Source organism: Aquarana catesbeiana, linkage group LG11 (genome assembly GCF_042186555.1).
Source record: "Aquarana catesbeiana isolate 2022-GZ linkage group LG11, ASM4218655v1, whole genome shotgun sequence".
In the NCBI taxonomy this organism is placed as follows: Eukaryota; Metazoa; Chordata; class Amphibia; order Anura; family Ranidae; genus Aquarana; species Aquarana catesbeiana.
In genome coordinates this window covers 122,825,177-122,847,444 of record NC_133334.1, presented here as the reverse complement: position 1 = coordinate 122,847,444, position 22,268 = coordinate 122,825,177, and positions in this window count along the sequence as shown.

Genomic DNA, 22,268 nt, shown 5'->3' with positions numbered 1-22,268 from the left:
TCTATCTTCTGTCTTCTATCTATCTTCTATCTTCTTTCTTCTATCTATCTATCTTCTTTCTTCTATCTATCTTCTATCTTCTATCTTTTTTCTTCTATCTATCTTCTGTCTTCTTTCTTCTATCTTATTTCTTTTATCTATCTTCTATCTTCTATCTTTTTTCTTCTCTCTATCTTCTCTCTTCTTTCTTCTATCTTCGTTTTTCTATCTTCTATCTATCTTCTATCTTCTTTCTTCTATCTATCTTTTATCTTCTATCTTCTATCTATCTTCTATCTATCTTCTATCTTCTTTCTTCTATCTTCTATCTTCTATCTATCTTCTTTCTTCTATCTTCTATCTATCTTCTATCTATCTTCTATCTTCTATCTATCTTCTATCTTCTATCTATCTTCTATCTATCTTCTATCTATCTTCTATCTTCTATCTTCTATCTTCTTTCTTCTATATTCTATCTATCTTCTATCTTCTATCTATCTTCTATCTTCTTTCTTCTATCTATCTTCTTTCTTCTATCTATCTTCTATCTTTCTTCTATCTTCTATCTTCTATCTTCTTTCTTCTATCTATCTTCTATCTTCTATCTTCTATCTATCTTCTATCTATCTTCTTTCTTCTATCAATCTTCTATCTTCTATCTTCTATCTTCTATCTTCTTTCTTCTATCTTCTATCTTCTTTCTTCTATCTTCTTTCTTCTATCTTCTATCTTCTATCTATCTTCTATCTATCTTCTTTCTTCGATCTATCTTCTATCTTCAATCTTCTTTCTTCTATCTTCTATCTTCTATCTATCTTCTTTCTTATATCTATCTTCTATCTTCTACCTTCTATCTATCTTCTATCTTCTTTCTTCTATCTTCTTTCTTCTATCTTCTATCTATCTTCTTTCTTCTATCTATCTTCTATCTTCTTTCTTCTATCTTCTATCTTCTTTCTTCTATCTTCTTTCTTCTATCTTCTATCTATCTTCTATCTATCTTCTGTCTTCTATCTATCTTCTATCTTCTTTCTTCTATCTTCTTTCTTCTATCTATCTATCTTCTTTCTTCTATCTATCTTCTATCTTCTATCTTTTTTCTTCTATCTATCTTCTGTCTTCTTTCTTCTATCTTATTTCTTTTATCTATCTTCTATCTTCTATCTTCTTTCTTCTATCTATCTTCTATCTTCTATCTTCTTTCTTCTATCTTCTATCTATCTTCTATCTTCTGTCTATCTTCTATCTTCTATCTACCTTCAATCTATCTTCTATCTTCTATCTTCTTTCTTCTATCTTCTATCTTCTTTCTTCTATCTTCTATCTTCTATCTTCTATCTTCTATCTTCTTTCTTCTATCTTCTATCTTCTTTCTTCTATCTTCGTTCTTCTATCTTCTATCTATCTTCTTTCTTCTATCTTCTGTCTTCTTTCTTCTTTCTTCTATCTATCTTCTATCTTCTATCTATCTTCTATCTTCTATCTATCTTCTATCTATCTTCTATCTTCTATCTTCTATCTTCTATCTTCTATCTTCTATCTTCTTTCTTCTATCTTCTATCTTCTATCCTCTATCTTCTATCTTCTATCTTCTATCTTCTATCTTCTTTCTTCTATCTTCTATCTTCTATCTATATTCTATCTTCTATCTATCTTCTATCTTCTTTCTTCTATCTTCTATCTATCTTCTATCTTCTATCTATCTTCTTTCTTCTATCTTCTATCTTCTTTCTTCTATCTTTTATCTTCTTTCTTCTATCTTCTTTCTTCTATCTTCTATCTATCTTCTATCTTCTATCTTCTTTCTTCTATCTTCTATCTTCTATCTTCTATCTTCTTTCTTCTATCTTCTATCTTCTATCTATCTTCTTTCTTCTATCTTCTATCTTCTATCTTCTATCTACTACCTTCTTTCTTCTATCTTCTATCTATCTTCTATCTTCTATCTTCTTTCTTCTATCTTCTATCTATCTTCTATCTTCTTTCTTCTATCTTCTATCTTCTTTCTTCTATCTTCGTTCTTCTATCTTCTATCTATCTTCTTTCTTCTATCTTCTGTCTTCTTTCTTCTATCTATCTTCTATCTTCTATCTATCTTCTATCTATCTTCTATCTATCTTCTATCTTCTATCTTCTTTCTTCTATCTTCTATCTTCTATCTTCTTTCTTCTATCTTCTATCTTTTATCTTCTTTCTTCTATCTTCTATCTTCTTTCTTCTATCTTCTATCTTCTTTCTTCTATCTTCTATCTATCTTCTATCTTCTATCTTCTATCTTCTTTCTTCTATCTTCTATCTTCTATCTTCTATCTATCTTCTATCTATCTTCTTTCTTCTATCTATCTTCTATCTTCTACCTTCTATCTATCTTCTATCTTCTATCTTCTTTCTTCTATCTTCTATCTTCTTTCTTCTATCTTCTTTCTTCTATCTATCTTCTATCTTCTTTCTTCTATCTATCTTCTATCTTCTTTCTTCTATCTTCTATCTTCTTTCTTCTATCTATCTTCTGTCTTCTTTCTTCTATCTTATTTCTTTTATCTATCTTCTATCTTTTATCTTCTTTCTTCTCTCTGTCTTCTATCTTCTATCTTCTATCTATCTTCTATCTATCTTCTATCTATCTTCTATCTTCTACCTTCTATCTTCTATCTTCTATCTATCTTCTATCTTCTATCTATCTTCTATCTTCTTTCTTCTATCTTCTTTCTTCTATCTTCTATCTATCTTCTATCTTCTATCTATCTTCTATCTTCTATCTTCTTTCATCTATCTTCTATCTTCTTTCTTCTATCTTCTTTCTTCTATCTTCTATCTATCTTCTATCTTCTATCTTCTATCTATCTTCTATCTTCTATCTTCTTTCATCTATCTTCTATCTTCTATCTTCTTTCTTCTATATTCTATCTATCTTCTATCTTCTATCTATCTTCTATCTTCTATCTTCTATCTATCTTCTTTCTTCTATCTATCTTCTATCTATCTTCTATCTATCTTCTATCTTCTATCTTCTTTCTTCTATCTTCTATCTTCTATCTTCTTTCTTCTATCTTCTATCTTTTATCTTCTTTCTTCTATCTTCTATCTTCTTTCTTCTATCTTCTATCTATCTTCTATCTTCTATCTTCTATCTTCTTTCTTCTATCTTCTATCTTCTATCTTCTTTCTTCTATCTTCTATCTTTTATCTTCTTTCTTCTATCTTCTATCTTCTTTCTTCTATCTTCTATCTATCTTCTATCTTCTATCTTCTATCTTCTTTCTTCTATCTTCTATCTTCTATCTTCTATCTATCTTCTATCTATCTTCTTTCTTCTATCTATCTTCTATCTTCTACCTTCTATCTATCTTCTATCTTCTATCTTCTTTCTTCTATCTTCTATCTTCTTTCTTCTATCTTCTTTCTTTTATCTTCTATCTATCTTCTTTCTTCTATCTTCTATCTTCTATCTATCTTCTATCTTCTTTCTTCTATCTTCTATCTTCTGTCTATCTTCTATCTATCTTCTTTCTTCTATCTATCTTCTATCTTCTTTCTTCTGTCTTCTATCTTCTATCTATCTTCTATCTTCTTTCTTCTTTCTTCTATCTATCTTCTATCTTCTATCTATCTTCTATCTTCTATCTATCTTCTATCTATCTTCTTTCTTCTATCTATCTTCTATCTTCTTTCTTCTATCTTCTTTCTTCTATCTATCTTCTATCTTCTTTCTTCTATCTATCTTCTATCTTCTTTCTTCTATCTTCTTTCTTCTATCTATCTTCTATCTTCTTTCTTCTATCTATCTTCTATCTTCTTTCTTCTATCTTCTATCTTCTTTCTTCTATCTTCTATCTTCTTTCTTCTATCTATCTTCTGTCTTCTTTCTTCTATCTTATTTCTTTTATCTATCTTCTATCTTTTATCTTCTTTCTTCTCTCTGTCTTCTATCTTCTATCTTCTATCTATCTTCTATCTATCTTCTATCTATCTTCTATCTTCTACCTTCTATCTTCTATCTTCTATCTATCTTCTATCTTCTATCTATCTTCTATCTTCTTTCTTCTATCTTCTTTCTTCTATCTTCTATCTATCTTCAATCTTCTATCTTCTATCTATCTTCTATCTTCTATCTTCTTTCATCTATCTTCTATCTTCTTTCTTCTATCTTCTTTCTTCTATCTTCTATCTATCTTCTATCTTCTATCTTCTATCTATCTTCTATCTTCTATCTTCTTTCATCTATCTTCTATCTTCTATCTTCTTTCTTCTATATTCTATCTATCTTCTATCTTCTATCTATCTTCTATCTTCTATCTTCTATCTATCTTCTTTCTTCTATCTATCTTCTATCTTTCTTCTATCTTCTATCTTCTATCTTCTTTCTTCTATCTTCTATCTATCTTCTATCTTCTATCTTCTATCTATCTTCTATCTATCTTCTTTCTTCTATCTATCTTCTATCTTCTATCTTCTATCTTCTATCTTCTTTCTTCTATCTTCTATCTTCTTTCTTCTATCTTCTATCTTCTATCTATCTTCTATATATCTTCTTTCTTCGATCTATCTTCTATCTTCTATCTTCTTTCTTCTTTCTTCTATCTATCTTCTTTCTTCTATCTATCTTCTATCTTCTACCTTCTATCTATCTTCTATCTTCTTTCTTCTATCTTCTTTCTTCTATCTTCTATCTATCTTCTTTCTTCTATCTATCTTCTATCTTCTTTCTTCTATCTTCTATCTTCTTTCTTCTATCTTCTTTCTTCTATCTTCTATCTATCTTCTATCTATCTTCTATCTATCTTCTGTCTTCTATCTATCTTCTATCTTCTTTCTTCTATCTTCTTTCTTCTATCTATCTATCTTCTTTCTTCTATCTATCTTCTATCTTCTATCTTTTTTCTTCTATCTATCTTCTGTCTTCTTTCTTCTATCTTATTTCTTTTATCTATCTTCTATCTTCTATCTTTTTTCTTCTCTCTATCTTCTATCTTCTTTCTTCTATCTTCGTTTTTCTATCTTCTATCTATCTTCTATCTTCTTTCTTCTATCTATCTTTTATCTTCTATCTTCTATCTATCTTCTATCTATCTTCTATCTTCTTTCTTCTATCTTCTATCTTCTATCTATCTTCTTTCTTCTATCTTCTATCTATCTTCTATCTATCTTCTATCTTCTATCTATCTATCTTCTATCTATCTTCTATCTTCTATCTATCTTCTATCTATCTTCTATCTATCTTCTATCTTCTATCTTCTTTCTTCTATCTTCTATCTATCTTCTATCTTCTATCTTCTTTCATCTATCTTCTATCTTCTATCTTCTTTCTTCTATATTCTATCTATCTTCTATCTTCTATCTATCTTCTATCTTCTTTCTTCTATCTATCTTCTTTCTTCTATCTATCTTCTATCTTTCTTCTATCTTCTATCTTCTATCTTCTATCTTCTTTCTTCTATCTTCTATCTATCTTCTATCTTCTATCTTCTATCTATCTTCTATCTATCTTCTTTCTTCTATCAATCTTCTATCTTCTATCTTCTATCTTCTATCTTCAATCTTCTTTCTTCTTTCTTCTATCTTCTATCTTCTATCTTCTATCTTCTATCTATCTTCTTTCTTCTATCTATCTTCTATCTTCTACCTTCTATCTATCTTCTATCTTCTTTCTTCTATCTTCTTTCTTCTATCTTCTTTCTTCTATCTTCTATCTATCTTCTTTCTTCTATCTTCTATCTTCTATCTTCTATCTTCTATCTATCTTCTATCTTCTTTCTATCTTCTTTCTTCTATCTATCTTCTATCTATCTTCTATCTTCTTTCTTCTATCTTCTATCTTCTGTCTATCTTCTATCTATTTTCTTTCTTCTATCTATCTTCTATCTTCTTTCTTCTGTCTTCTATCTTCTTTCTTCTATCTATCTTCTATCTTCTTTCTTCTATCTTCTTTCTTCTATCTTCTATCTTCTATCTATCTTCTATCTATCTTCTTTCTTCGATCTATCTTCTATCTTCAATCTTCTTTCTTCTATCTTCTATCTTCTATCTATCTTCTTTCTTATATCTATCTTCTATCTTCTACCTTCTATCTATCTTCTATCTTCTTTCTTCTATCTTCTTTCTTCTATCTTCTATCTATCTTCTTTCTTCTATCTATCTTCTATCTTCTCTCTTCTATCTTCTATCTTCTTTCTTCTATCTTCTTTCTTCTATCTTCTATCTATCTTCTATCTATCTTCTGTCTTCTATCTATCTTCTATCTTCTTTCTTCTATCTTCTTTCTTCTATCTATCTATCTTCTTTCTTCTATCTATCTTCTATCTTCTATCTTTTTTCTTCTATCTATCTTCTGTCTTCTTTCTTCTATCTTATTTCTTTTATCTATCTTCTATCTTCTATCTTTTTTCTTCTATCTATCTTCTGTCTTCTTTCTTCTATCTTATTTCTTTTATCTATCTTCTATCTTTTATCTTCTTTCTTCTCTCTATCTTCTATCTTCTATCTATCTTCTATCTTCTATCTATCTTCTATCTTCTTTCTTCTTTCTTCTATCTTCTATCTTCTATCTTCTATCTTCTTTCTTCTTTCTTCTATCTATCTTCTTTCTTCTATCTATTTTCTATCTTCTACCTTCTATCTATCTTCTATCTTCTTTCTTCTATCTTCGTTCTTCTATCTTCTATCTATCTTCTTTCTTCTATCTTCTATCTTCTTTCTTCTTTCTTCTATCTATCTTCTATCTTCTATCTATCTTCTATCTATCTTCTTTCTTCTATCTTCTTTCTTCTATCTTCTATCTTCTATCTATCTTCTATCTTCTATCTATCTTCTATCTTCTTTCTTCTATCTTCTTTCTTCTATCTTCTATCTATCTTCTATCTATCTTCTATCTTCTATCTTCTATCTTCTATCTATCTATCTTCTATCTATCTTCTATCTTCTATCTATCTTCTTTCTTCTATCTATCTTCTATCTTCTATCTATCTTCTATCTTCTATCTATCTTCTATCTTCTTTCTTCTATCTTCTATCTATCTTCTATCTATCTTCTATCTATCTTCTTTCTTCTATCTATCTTCTATCTTCTATCTTCTTTCTATCGTCTATCTTCTATCTTCTATCTATCTTCTATCTTCTTTCTTCTATCTTCTATCTTCTATCTTCTTTCTTCTATCTTCTATCTTCTATCTTCTTTCTTCTATCTTCTATCTTCTATCTTCTTTCTTCTATCTTCTATCTTCTTTCTTCTATCTTCTATCTTCTATCTATCTTCTATCTATCTTCTTTCTTCTATCTATCTTCTATCTTCAATCTTCTTTCTTCTATCTTCTATCTTCTTTCTTCTATCTTCTTTCTTCTATCTTCTATCTATCTATCTTCTATCTATCTTCTATCTTCTATCTATCTTCTTTCTTCTATCTATCTTCTATTTTCTATCTTCTATCTATCTTCTATCTTCTATCTTCTTTCTTCTATCTTCTATCTATCTTCTATCTTCTATCTTCTTTCATCTATCTTCTATCTTCTATCTTCTTTCTTCTATATTCTATCTATCTTCTATCTTCTATCTCCTATCTATCTTCTATCTTCTATCTATCTTCTATCTTCTTTCTTCTATCTTCTATCTTCTATCTTCTTTCTTCTATCTTCTATCTTCTTTCTTCTATCTTCTATCTTCTATCTTCTTTCTTCTATCTTCTATCTTCTTTCTTCTATCTTCTATCTTCTATCTATCTTCTATCTATTTCTATCTATCTTCTATCTATCTTCTTTCTTCTATCTATCTTCTATCTTCTATCTTCTTTCTTCTATCTTCTATCTTCTTTCTTCTATCTTCTTTCTTCTATCTATCTTCTATCTTCTATCTATCTTCTTTCTTCTATCTATCTTCTATCTTCTATCTTCTATCTTCTATCTATCTTCTATCTTCTATCTTCTTTCTTCTATCTTCTATCTATCTTCTATCTTCTATCTTCTTTCTTCTTTCTTCTATCTTCTATCTATCTTCTATCTATCTTCTATCTTCTTTCTTCTATCTATCTTCTATCTTCTATCTTCTTTCTTCTATCTATCTATCTTCTATCTTCTTTCTTCTATCTATCTTCTATCTTCTATCTTCTATCTTCTATCTTCTTTCTATCGTCTATCGTCTATCTTCTATCTATCTTCTATCTTCTATCTATCTTCTTTCTTCTATCTTCTATCTTCTATCTTCTTTCTTCTATCTTCTTTCTTCTATCTTCTATCTTCTATCTATCTTCTTTCTTCGATCTATCTTCTATCTTCAATCTTCTTTCTTCTTTCTTCTATCTTCTATCTTCTATCTTCTATCTATCTTCTTTCTTCTATCTATCTTCTATCTTCTACCTTCTATCTATCTTCTATCTTCTTTCTTCTATCTTCTTTCTTCTATCTTCTTTCTTCTATCTTCTATCTATCTTCTTTCTTCTATCTTCTATCTTCTATCTATCTTCTTTCTTCGATCTATCTTCTATCTTCAATCTTCTTTCTTCTTTCTTCTATCTTCTATCTTCTATCTTCTATCTATCTTCTTTCTTCTATCTATCTTCTATCTTCTACCTTCTATCTATCTTCTATCTTCTTTCTTCTATCTTCTTTCTTCTATCTTCTTTCTTCTATCTTCTATCTATCTTCTTTCTTCTATCTTCTATCTTCTATCTTCTTTCTATCGTCTATCGTCTATCTTCTATCTATCTTCTATCTTCTATCTATCTTCTTTCTTCTATCTTCTATCTTCTATCTTCTTTCTTCTATCTTCTTTCTTCTATCTTCTATCTTCTATCTATCTTCTTTCTTCGATCTATCTTCTATCTTCAATCTTCTTTCTTCTTTCTTCTATCTTCTATCTTCTATCTTCTATCTATCTTCTTTCTTCTATCTATCTTCTATCTTCTACCTTCTATCTATCTTCTATCTTCTTTCTTCTATCTTCTTTCTTCTATCTTCTTTCTTCTATCTTCTATCTATCTTCTTTCTTCTATCTTCTATCTTCTATCTTCTATCTTCTATCTATCTTCTATCTTCTTTCTATCTTCTTTCTTCTATCTATCTTCTATCTATCTTCTATCTTCTTTCTTCTATCTTCTATCTTCTGTCTATCTTCTATCTATTTTCTTTCTTCTATCTATCTTCTATCTTCTTTCTTCTGTCTTCTATCTTCTTTCTTCTATCTATCTTCTATCTTCTATCTTCTTTCTTCTTTCTTCTATCTATCTTCTATCTTCTATCTATCTTCTATCTATCTTCTTTCTTCTATCTATCTTCTATCTTCTTTCTTCTATCTTCTTTCTTCTATCTATCTATCTTCTATCTTCTTTCTTCTATCTATCTTCTATCTTCTTTCTTCTATCTTCTATCTTCTTTCTTCTATCTATCTTCTGTCTTCTTTCTTCTATCTTATTTCTTTTATCTATCTTCTATCTTTTATCTTCTTTCTTCTCTCTGTCTTCTATCTTCTATCTTCTATCTATCTTTTATCTATCTTCTATCTATCTTCTATCTTCTACCTTCTATCTTCTATCTATCTTCTATCTTCTATCTATCTTCTATCTTCTTTCTTCTATCTTCTTTCTTCTATCTTCTATCTATCTTCTGTCTTCTATCTATCTATCTTCTATCTTCTATCTTCTTTCATCTATCTTCTATCTTCTATCTTCTTTCTTCTATATTCTATCTATCTTCTATCTTCTATCTATCTTCTATCTTCTATCTTCTTTCTTCTATCTATCTTCTATCTTCTTTCTTCTATCTATCTTCTATCTTTCTTCTATCTTCTATCTTCTATCTTCTATCTTCTTTCATCTATCTTCTATCTTCTATCTTCTTTCTTCTATATTCTATCTATCTTCTATCTTCTATCTTCTATCTATCTTCTATCTTCTATCTATCTTCTATCTTCTTTCTTCTATCTTCTATCTTCTATCTTCTTTCTTCTATCTTCTATCTTCTTTCTTCTATCTTCTTTCTTCTATCTTCTATCTTCTTTCTTCTATCTTCTTTCTTCTATCTTCTATCTTCTATCTATCTTCTTTCTTCGATCTATCTTCTATCTTCAATCTTCTTTCTTCTATCTTCTATCTATCTTCTTTCTTATATCTATCTTCTATCTTCTACCTTCTATCTATCTTCTATCTTCTTTCTTCTATCTTCTATCTATCTTCTTTCTTCTATCTTCTATCTTCTTTCTTCTATCTTCTATCTATCTTCTATCTATCTTCTATCTATCTTCTGTCTTCTATTTATCTTCTATCTTCTTTCTTCTATCTTCTTTCTTCTATCTATCTATCTTCTTTCTTCTATCTATCTTCTATCTTCTATCTTTTTTCTTCTATCTATCTTCTGTCTTCTTTCTTCTATCTGATTTCTTTTATCTATCTTCTATCTTTTATCTTCTTTCTTCTCTCTATCTTCTATCTTCTATCTATCTTCTATCTTCTTTCTTCTTTCTTCTATCTTCTTTCTTCTATCTTCTATCTTCTATCTTCTTTCTTCTATCTATCTTCTTTCTTCTATCTATCTTCTACCTTCTATCTATCTTCTATCTTCTTTCTTCTATCTTCGTTTTTCTATCTTCTATCTATCTTCTATCTTCTTTCTTCTATCTATCTTCTATCTTCTATCTTCTATCTATCTTCTTTCTTCTATCTTCTATCTATCTTCTATCTATCTTCTATCTTCTATCTATCTATCTTCTATCTATCTTCTATCTTCTATCTATCTTCTATCTATCTTCTATCTTCTATCTTCTTTCTTCTATCTTCTATCTATCTTCTATCTTCTATCTTCTTTCTTCTATCTTCTATCTATCTTCTATCTTCTTTCTTCTATCTTCTATCTATCTTCTATCTATCTTCTATCTATCTTCTTTCTTCTATCTATCTTCTATCTTCTATCTTCTATCTTCTTTCTTCTATCTATCTTCTATCTTCTTTCTTCTATCTATCTTCTATCTTCTATCTTCTATCTATCTTCTTTCTATCGTCTATCGTCTATCTTCTATCTATCTTCTATCTTCTATCTATCTTCTTTCTTCTATCTATCTTCTATCTTCTATCTTCTTTCTTCTATCTTCTATCTTCTTTCTTCTATCTTCTTTCTTCTATCTTCTATCTTCTATCTTCTATCTTCTATCTATCATCTTTCTTCGATCTATCTTCTATCTTCAATCTTCTATCTTCTTTCTTCTATCTTCTATCTTCTATCTTCTATCTATCTTCTTTCTTCGATCTATCTTCTATCTTCTTTCTTCTATCTTCTTTCTTCTATCTTCTATCTATCTTCTTTCTTCTATCTTCTATCTTCTATCTTCTATCTATCTTCTATCTTCTTTCTATCTTCTTTCTTCTATCTATCTTCTATCTATCTTCTATCTTCTATCTTCTTTCTTCTATCTTCTATCTTCTGTCTATCTTCTATCTATCTTCTTTCTTCTATCTATCTTCTATCTTCTTTCTTCTGTCTTCTATCTTCTTTCTTCTATCTATCTTCTATCTTCTTTCTTCTTTCTTCTATCTATCTTCTATCTTCTATCTATCTATCTATCTTATTTCTATCTTCTATCTATCTTCTTTCTTCTATCTATCTTCTCTCTTATTTCTTCTATCTTCTTTCTTCTATCTATCTTCTATCTTCTATCTTCTATCTTCTATCTTCTTTCTTCTATCTTCTGTCTTATTTCTTCTATCTTATTTCTTTTATCTATCTTCTATCTTCTTTTTTTTTTTTTCAATAGATTTTTATTAAATGTTTCAAAGACAGCGTTTCAGCATAGGTACAGAAAAACATGTGGAGATAGAAAAGAATATTCATAAAAAATAATAACAGCTGCCAAGTACTATACAGTATATTAAAATCCCACATGTTCCTGGAAGAGTGTCTATCTCAACCTCATAAAACGGAGGAGGACAAGACAACCCCCCCCAGCACCCCTCAAGGGATCTAGCTGTGTCAGGAGAGGGGGTCAGCCCCCCTAAAGATGGTAGATTAGGAGATAGGAGCGATACATGTTTTAATAAAAGTCAGTTTCAAAATAGACCAGTGTTGATTGCAAAGTGTATGTGGGGTGGTCGTCCTAGAGTCAGATCAGGAGATCTAACCAGCTGAAAATAATTTGTATTAATTGTAACGTAAACCACAGGTGTGACGAAGACTGTGTCCACATTAAAAGGACATCGGTACATTCCGTGTGATGGCAAAGCCAATGCGCCCCTGCTGCCTGTCGTGCACCAGAGGGGGTCGTTTATGTAGGTGCCCATTGGCCAGAAGGTGATAATTCTAAAGTCAGGACACCGATCAAACCATGGTCTCAAAGGACATCTTGTCATGGTGTCTCTCTGATCCACGACAGACGGGGGCGCAGTCGTGTTCCTAAAAAGAATCCTGTGCTTTGGCCGTGGAAGGCAACTAAACAAAAAACAATCGAACAGTAAGCAAAGGTCATAGGAAAGACGTAAAAAGGTGAGGATATAAGGAGAAGAAAAGAAGGATAAAGAGACAAGAGAAAAAATGACAAGCAGAGGCAATAGTATAATCTTCAGTGACGGTGTGAAGCCCGCTCCCCTACACTGATCCAGGAGAGGGAGAAGTAGCAGGTGGCAAGGATATGAATCTAGTCCAGGGCTCCCAAACAGCATCATGTTTGGCAACAGTATCCAATAGGATGCTTGTAGTCTTTTCCTGAGTCATTATCCATGAAATTTTCCTTTTAACCAAGGTAAAAGAAACTGAAGGACGTTTCCAGGCTCGGGCGATCGTTAATTTGGTTCCAAGAAGGATAAATATAATGAGGCGTTGGGCCAATTTCGGTGTCCCCGGGCAAGGGAAGTTAAGGAGAGCTAATTGAGGAGTCTGAGGGATGGGTCTCTCCGTAAGTTTCCTAATGACATGGAATACTCTATTCCAGAGTCCTCTGATCTTGGGGCAGTCCCACCAGGTGTGTAGCATTGACCCAATGTGACCGCAATTTCGGAAGCACAGGGGAGATGCATTCAGATAGATTTTAGCAATTCTTAGTGGGACAAGGTACCACCGCGTCAAGACTTTTAGGTTAGCCTTGATAAGTGTTGTATTCATTAAGCCCTTAGAGGCCGAGACGGAAGCTTTGTGCCACTCCTCTAGACTCCAGCTTTGTCCCAGGTCTTTCTCCCACTCACCCATATAAGAAGATTTAGATTCCGCCGTGGCAAGCGATCGGTATATCACTGTTATCCCTCCCCGCTGCTCCATTGCCTGACCACACCACATTTCATATGCTGTAACCGTCAAAGGGGTGGGTGTAGAGGACCTTAGAGAGTGGAGAAAGTGAGAGATTTGGTGGAATCTGAATCTTTCCATCATGTGCATGTCAAGCCTGCTAGAACAGTGGGTGTAGGTCAGGGGCCCCACAGCACTGACAAAGTGTCCTATCCTATAGAGCCCCTTGTCCAGCCACCACTGAAATGCCCTGATGTCCATACCCGGGGAAAAAGGGGATTTCGAAAAATGTGTGAGAGTGGGTGCCAATGAGAAATTAGAAGCGGGTTCTGTTTGAGGGAATCCCATAGGGCCAATGAGTGGGACAGTGTAGGAGCCATGACGGCAGGTCTAGCTTTGGAAGGGCACCAGAGGAGAAAATCAAGGGTGTATTGGGGAATTGCCTGCCGCTCCATATGTACCCAGTCTGTGTGTGCTATTTTAGAGTAGATGACATAGAGTTGAGATAACTGAGCAGCTTGATGGTACCAAACAAGGTTCGGCAATCCAATTCCTCCCTGAACCCTGGTTTGAAAAAGGGTCTTCTTGGCGACCCTATGCCCCTTAGTGCCCCACACAAAGCGGATTATCTTGGATTGAAATCGCCTGAGTTGATCCCTAGGGATCGGGATGGGTAGTGACCTGAACAAGTATAGAATGCGTGGTAATAGGGTCATTTTAACTGAGTTGACCCTGCCGAGCCATGATAGTCCCAAGTGATCCCAACGTGTGAGGTCATCTCCCAGTTTACGAAACATTGGGGGGAAGTTAGCGGCGTACAAGCGGTCGACTGAATCCGTCAAGTTAATTCCTAGGTAGGGGAGTTCTTTCTCGGTCCACTGAAATTGAAAATTATCTTTGAGTTGTGCGACCATACTGGCGGGTAGGTTTATATTTAGCGCTAGGGATTTTGTGTAGTTCACCTTAAGACCAGAGATTTTGCCAAAGTCACCGAGCACCCTGCAGATATTTGGTAGGGAAGTTAATGGCGAGGTGATAAAGAGTAGGACATCGTCCACAAAAAGGGCACACTTGTGAGTATTGGACCCACACCGCACTCCATGGATGTCAGGGTTATCCCTAATAGCAATGGCTAGAGTCTCGATGACAATGGCAAAAATCAGTGGAGACAAGGGACACCCCTGCCTTGTACCTTTTCGGATTGAGAAGGATTCCGAATAATATCCCTGTAATTTAATTTTTGCCTCTGGGTTGGAGTAGAGGGCTCCTATTATGTTCAAAAAGGAATGTCCAAAGCCCCATCTTTGCAGGATTGGGACCAGATAAGACCAGGATACGGAGTCGAAAGCTTTCATAAGATCTAAGGATAACAGGAACCCTGTTTGTGGGGCGCCCCCATACCATCCTGACCTTAGAAGAGAGATCACATCGATTGCCCTCCTGATCTGATCTGGGCCCTGTCTCCCAGGCATAAAGCCTACCTGGTCCTTATGTATATAAAGGCTTATAAATCTATCCGCTAAAATTTTCGTCAGGATTTTAAGGTCGTTGTTAATTAATGAAATGGGGCGGTAGTTAGAGGGGCAACTACGGTCCTTGCCAGGTTTAGGGATGACTGTAATGAGAGCGGAATTCAAGTCCTTATCAAGCTTATATCCCGCTCGTAGTTGGTTGTAGAAGCGTGTCTGATAGGGGGATAAGGTGGCGGAAAAATGTTTGTAGTATGGAATTGAGAAGCCATCTGGGCCGGGGGCTGAGTCGTTTCGAAGGTTTTTAATTACTCGGGACACCTCCTCAGCTGATATTGGTGAATCTAAATCGTCCCTATGTTGGTCTGTGATCTTGGGGATATTTAGTGAAGTAAGAAATGTGTCCCGTAAGTTAGGGGAGGAAACCAACCCTTCACTATTATACAAGGAGCTATAAAAGTTCTGAAAAACTTCCAAGATTTTTTGAGGGTTTTCCGAAAGGGTGCCATCGCGAAGCTTAATTTTGGGTAAGGTATGGTGTTGAATTTTAGGGGTCAGCCTCTTTGCCAGTAGAGTGCCTGTTTTGTCTTTCTGGTGATAAAACTGGCCTCCTTGCCAGCGTAGACTTTTTTCAGCTAGGGCAGTGAGGGCAGGGTTTAGATCTGTACGTGCTGTATCAAGTTTTCCAGCGGAACCTGGGGATGGGTAACGTTTGTGTAGTTTACTTAATATTGAAAACTCCTTCTCCAGCCTTTCAATATCAGCCTTACGAGCTTTACGGAGCCTAGAGGCTATTTGGATTATCTTACCCCGAATAAAGGCCTTATGCGCTGCCCACAGTGTTATGGGGGAAACATTTTGGATATCATTAAGCAAGAAGTATTCCTGTAGGCCTTTGTCAATTTCAAGTACATGTGTGGGATTGCTAAGAATCGAGGCATTAAGTCTCCAGCAAAACCCCTGTCGGTGTCCCGATGGTCTGTTCAATGTAAGGAGGAGCAAGGAGTGGTCCGAACAGGCAGTCTTTTATAACAGACTTAGTCACCAGTGGGATATGGGTCGATAGTAGAAAGAAGTGGTCTATTCTAGCATAGGTATTTTGAGGGCTAGAGAAGTGTGTATAGTCCCGTGCATGTGGATTCATCTCTCTCCACACATCCACCAACCCCTGGTGAAAAATTTGTCTGGCTACATTGAGGCTCTGCCTGGTGGGACGGACACGGTCCCTGCCTGGGGGGCGGGACTTATCTAGCCCTGCATCAAAAGCAATGTTAGAGTCCCCTCCGTACATGACCAGGCCCTCGGTAAGGTGGTTCAGGGTGTGAAAGAGGGTCTTGAAAAATTTTGATTGTCCCCTATTTGGAGCATAGTATGAGATAAATGAGTAGAGCTGTTCATCAATGAGACATTTCACTAGTAAGAACCGGCCTTCTGGGTCTTTAAACTCAGAAAGAAAAGAGAACTGGATATTGCGAGAAAAAAATATGCCCACTCCTTTGGTTTTGTTGTCAGAATTTGCTAGATAAAACCTGGGGAATTTAGAGTGTATAAAGGAGAGAGAATATGTCTTGGGGAATGTGTTTCCTGAAGAAACAGTATGTCTATTTTATGATCATGATAGGACTGGAATATTTTCCGACGTTTAATGGGCGAGTTGATGCCCTGAACATTATGAGATGCTATGCGCAGGGAGGGTCTGGGTGTGATGTGATCAGCCATAGAGCAGCGTAGAGGCCATTGCCAATGATCTCCAATCACTCACCTTTCGCCCGGTGAGATGACCAGAGTCCGGAGGGACGGCGTCGGCAAGGGGAGCAGTGTCCAGGACCCCGTGCAGGCGCGAGTTCACACACGTCACTAGAAGAAGGATATGATTAGTACCAGCAAAGAGAGACAGAAAAGAGACAGGTTAGAGAAGTATAAAGAATAGGCCACCAGAGTGGGTGTGGAAAAATACCACCCATCCCTGGGGGAAAAAAGCAATATCCCCCATCCAGTGGGGGAAGGCTTGACCAGGAGGGCAAAAAATCTGCAGCTCCAAGTACAGGAGGAGGTGCAATGGTACCGCTCCGTTCGCGGTACTCCCAAATACGTAACAATGAACTAATGTTAAACAGAGTGCATCACCCAAGAGAAAAAAAGACACAAGACAAAACAAAAAACAAAAAAAAAAAAACTATTACTTATAAACCATCAATTAAGATCTAGCTAATGTGGACTAAACCACAGCTGGGGGTTTCAGGAGAAGTGGAGCAGGAGGATAGGATCTGCCGGATAGGGAAAGAAACTCCATGTTCCCAGGGAAAGGTAGTAAAAGGTGACATGGGAGCTTCCCAAAAGTGAGGAGGGAGGCAGTCCATGGGCCAGAAGAAAGTCAGTTCTCGTCCAGAGAGTAAAGGGCCACAAAAGTCAGCTGTATAACATCATACGCCACAAAGAATATTAAGGGCCTTCTGGAGGTAGAAAGGAGAGAAGGGTGAAAGTAGGTTTCCAGTGGGTGGCCCATGGAATAGGTCCAGAAAGTCCAGAAGAGCCTTGATAGTGTCTGATGCTGTAGTAAAGGGAGCAATAGGGGCCATCTGGCGTTAGAGAGGATAGAGGGGTGCAAATAGATCCCCGGTGTGTGGTCCAAGGAATAGGTCCAGGAAGCACAGAGGGACCTTGATAGTGTCAGATGCTGAGGTAGAGGGAAACCCAGATAGGGCAAGGATACAGTCCAAGATTTTGCATGCAGAGTGGAGGAATGTGGGGGATCAACAGGGTCCGATGGTGAGGTAGGGAAAGATGCTCCAGGGGATCAATTGACTGTTGAGTCCAGGTGGGCAGTATTGCCCAAAGGGCCAGGTGGACCTAGGCCCTGGGACAGGTAAATAAAAACAGAGGTGTGGTTGCTCATCATATCAGGGGGGTAAGCCTTCCTTGGCCTTTTTGGTTTTAGGCTTCTGCCAAACAGATGTGAGTAGGCTGGACGGTGGTGGTCGCTTAGACAGATTCGTGGATGAAGTCTGCATTGGCGAGGGCGGATTGGCGGATATGAGGCCCAATTTTCGCAAAAGATGTTCTCCTTCCTAGAACGAGGAGAATCTGAAGGGTTTGCTATTGAATTCAAATTTCAGACTAACGGGAAACAGCCACCAGTACTTGATGTTTTTCTGCGTCAGTATTGCTAGGAGGGGTTTGAGTGCTCGCCGTTTCTGGATTGTGTATGGAGAAATATCCGCATAGTTTTTGACCGGATGGCCCATTATTTGAATTTGTGGGGTAGAGCGAGCTTTCCGCATTATTTCTTCTTTAATGTTATAATAATTTGGTTTGACCACAACATCACGGGGCAGACCATCTGGCCGGGGAGGTCCTAGCGCTCTGTGAGCCCGATCAAGCTCCATTTTATGGGCTCTGACATCAGGAATGAGACTTTTAATAAGAGAATGCACTGCTTCCGGAATATCCGTAACTGACTCAGGCAGTCCTCTGATTCTAAAATTGAGCCTTCTGGACCTATTTTCGAGGTCATCAATTTTGGCCATAGCGTGTTCTAGTTGGTCATTTAAATCTTGGATACGATCAGTATTCTGGTTAACCCTGTCTATTGTGGAATCCACTCTGTTTTCAATGGTTTCAATTCGTGAACCTAGTAGCTGAAGATCTGTTTTAATATCATTAGTAATCCTGGCTGCAGTCTGTGCTAATCCCCTGTCCAGCAGTTCTGCGAATCTGTTAAACATGAGGGAAATGTCATGGTGTTGTGGGCTGTGAGGTTCCCTGTCCTGATAAGCCATATTGTGCTGGGGGGAGGCTGCAGCAGAGGGGGACAGCAGCATCTCATCTAGTGTCTGATTTATGAGAGACACAGTAGTCGCTGGAGATGAAGGGATCTCTGTTAATGTGAGCATAGGAGCTCTGCCACAAACTTCTTCCTGCAGAGCGTCCCGCCATGGAGAGGGGAGAGATGTCCCTGCATCTATGTCAGCTGCCTCATGAGGCAGCCGTTCCGCCGCCATTTTAGATGTGCCTTTAAGCCCCGTTTAGATGTTCCCCCCAGCATAGGGGTTTGTCCTCACGTTACCCTTGTGTGCTGGCAGCACTGTGGTGTCTCCCGGGTGATGCCGGTCAGTGTAGGGAGCGTCAGACGAACGGAGCGGGACGGAGCTCTGAGATTAAGCGGCCATCTCGCTGGGCTCCGCGCATGCGCCTTCTAAAGGTCTATCTTCTATCTTCTTTCTTCTATCTTCTATCTATCTTCTTTCTTCTATCTATCTTCTATCTTCTTTCTTCTATCTATCTTCTATCTTCTTTCTTCTATCTTCTTTCTTCTATCTATCTTCTATCTTCTTTCTTCTATCTTCTTTCTTCTATCTATCTTCTATCTTCTATCTATCTTCTATCTATCTTCTTTCTTCTATCTATCTTCTATCTTCTATCTTCTTTCTTCTATCTATCTTCTATCTTCTATCTTCTATCTTCTATCTTCTTTCTTCTATCTATCTTCTATCTTCTTCTATCTTCTATCTTCTATCTTCTTCTATCTTCTATCTTCTATCTTCTATCTTCTATCTTCTATCTTCTATCTTCTATCTTCTATCTTCTATCTATCTTCTATCTTCTATCTTCTATCTTCTATCTTCTTTCTTCTTTCTTCTTTCTTCTTTCGTCTATCGTCTATCGTCTATCGTCTATCTTCTATCTTCTATCTTCTATCTATCTTCTATCTTCTATCTATCTTCTATCTTCTATCTTCTATCTTCTATCTTCTTTCTTCTTTCTTCGTCTATCGTCTATCGTCTATCGTCTATCGTCTATCGTCTATCGTCTATCTTCTATCTTCTATCTTCTATCTTCTATCTTCTATCTTCTATCTTCTATCCTCTATCTATCTTCTATCTTCTATCTTCTATCTTCTATCTTCTATCTATCCTCTATCTTCTATCTTCTATCTTCTATCTTCTTTCTTCTTTCTTCTTTCTTCTTTCTTCTTTCGTCTATCGTCTATCGTCTATCTTCTATCTTCTATCTTCTATCTTCTATCTATCTTCTATCTTCTATCTTCTATCTTCTTTCTTCTTTCTTCTTTCGTCTATCGTCTATCGTCTATCGTCTATCTTCTATCTTCTATCGTCTATCTTCTATCTATCTTCTATCTTCTATCTTCTATCTTCTATCTTCTATCTATCTTCTATCTTCTATCTTCTATCTTCTATCTTCTATCTATCTTCTATCTTCTATCTTCTATCTTCTTTCTTCTTTCTTCTTTCTTCTTTCTTCTTTCTTCTTTCGTCTATCGTCTATCGTCTATCGTCTATCTTCTATCTTCTATCTTCTATCTATCTTCTATCTTCTATCTTCTATCTTCTATCTTCTATCTATCTTCTATCTTCTATCTTCTATCTTCTATCTTCTATCTTCTTTCTTCTTTCTTCTTTCTTCTTTCTTCTTTCTTCTTTCGTCTATCGTCTATCGTCTATCGTCTATCGTCTATCTTCTATCTTCTATCTTCTATCTTCTATCTATCTTCTATCTTCTATCTATCTTCTATCTTCTATCTTCTATCTTCTATCTTCTTTCTTCTTTCGTCTATCGTCTATCGTCTATCGTCTATCTTCTATCTATCTTCTATCTTCTATCTTCTATCTTCTACCTTCTATCTATCTTCTATCTTCTATCTTCTATCTTCTTTCTTCTTTCTTCTTTCTTCTTTCTTCTTTCGTCTATCGTCTATCGTCTATCGTCTATCGTCTATCTTCTTCTATCTTCTATCTTCTATCTATCTTCTATCTTCTATCTTCTATCTTCTATCTATCTTCTATCTTCTATCTTCTATCTCCTATCTATCTTCTATCTTCTATCTTCTATCTTCTATCTTCTTTCTTCTATCGTCTATCGTCTATCGTCTATCGTCTATCTTCTATCTTCTATCTATCTTCTATCTTCTATCTTCTATCTTCTTTCTTCTTTCTTCTTTCTTCTTTCGTCTATCGTCTATCGTCTATCGTCTATCGTCTATCGTCTATCTTCTATCTTCTTCTATCTTCTATCTTCTATCTATCTTCTATCTTCTATCTTCTATCTTCTATCTTCTATCTATCTTCTATCTTCTATCTTCTATCTTCTATCTTCTATCTATCTTCTATCTTCTATCTTCTATCTTCTTTCGTCTATCGTCTATCGTCTATCATCTATCGTCTATCTTCTATCTTCTATCTTCTTTCTTCTTTCTTCTTTCTTCTTTCTTCTTTCTTCTTTCGTCTATCGTCTATCGTCTATCGTCTATCGTCTATCGTCTATCTTCTATCTTCTATCTTCTATCTATCTTCTATCTTCTATCTTCTATCTTCTATCTTCTATCTATCTTCTATCTTCTATCTTCTTTCTTCTTTCTTCTTTCTTCTTTCTTCTTTCTTCTTTCGTCTATCGTCTATCGTCTATCGTCTATCGTCTATCTTCTATCTTCTATCTTCTATCTTCTATCTATCTTCTATCTTCTATCTATCTTCTATCTTCTATCTTCTATCTTCTATCTTCTTTCTTCTTTCGTCTATCGTCTATCGTCTATCGTCTATCTTCTATCTATCTTCTATCTTCTATCTTCTATCTTCTATCTTCTATCTATCTTCTATCTTCTATCTTCTATCTTCTTTCTTCTTTCTTCTTTCTTCTTTCTTCTTTCGTCTATCGTCTATCGTCTATCGTCTATCGTCTATCTTCTTCTATCTTCTATCTTCTATCTATCTTCTATCTTCTATCTTCTATCTTCTATCTTCCATCTATCTTCTATCTTCTATCTTCTATCTTCTATCTTCTATCTTCTATCTTCTATCTATCTTCTATCTTCTATCTTCTATCTTCTATCTTCTTTCTTCTTTCGTCTATCGTCTATCGTCTATCGTCTATCGTCTATCTTCTATCTTCTATCTATCTTCTATCTTCTATCTTCTATCTTCTTTCTTCTTTCTTCTTTCTTCTTTCGTCTATCGTCTATCGTCTATCGTCTATCGTCTATCTTCTTCTATCTTCTATCTTCTATCTATCTTCTATCTTCTATCTTCTATCTTCTATCTATCTTCTATCTTCTATCTTCTATCTTCTATCTTCTATCTATCTTCTATCTTCTATCTTCTATCTTCTTTCGTCTATCGTCTATCGTCTATCGTCTATCGTCTATCTTCTATCTTCTATCTATCTTCTATCTTCTATCTTCTATCTTCTATCTTCTATCTATCTTCTATCTTCTTTCTTCTTTCTTCTTTCTTCTTTCTTCTTTCTTCTTTCGTCTATCGTCTATCGTCTATCGTCTATCTTCTATCTTCTATCTATCTTCTATCTTCTATCTTCTATCTTCTATCTTCTATCTATCTTCTATCTTCTATCTTCTATCTTCTATCTTCTTTCTTCTTTCGTCTATCGTCTATCGTCTATCGTCTATCGTCTATCGTCTATCTTCTATCGTCTATCTTCTATCTTCTATCTATCTTCTATCTTCTATCTTCTATCTTCTATCTATCTTCTATCTTCTATCTATCTTCTATCTTCTATCTTCTATCTTCTATCTTCTATCTATCTTCTATCTTCTATCTTCTATCTTCTATCTTCTTTCGTCTATCGTCTATCGTCTATCGTCTATCGTCTATCGTCT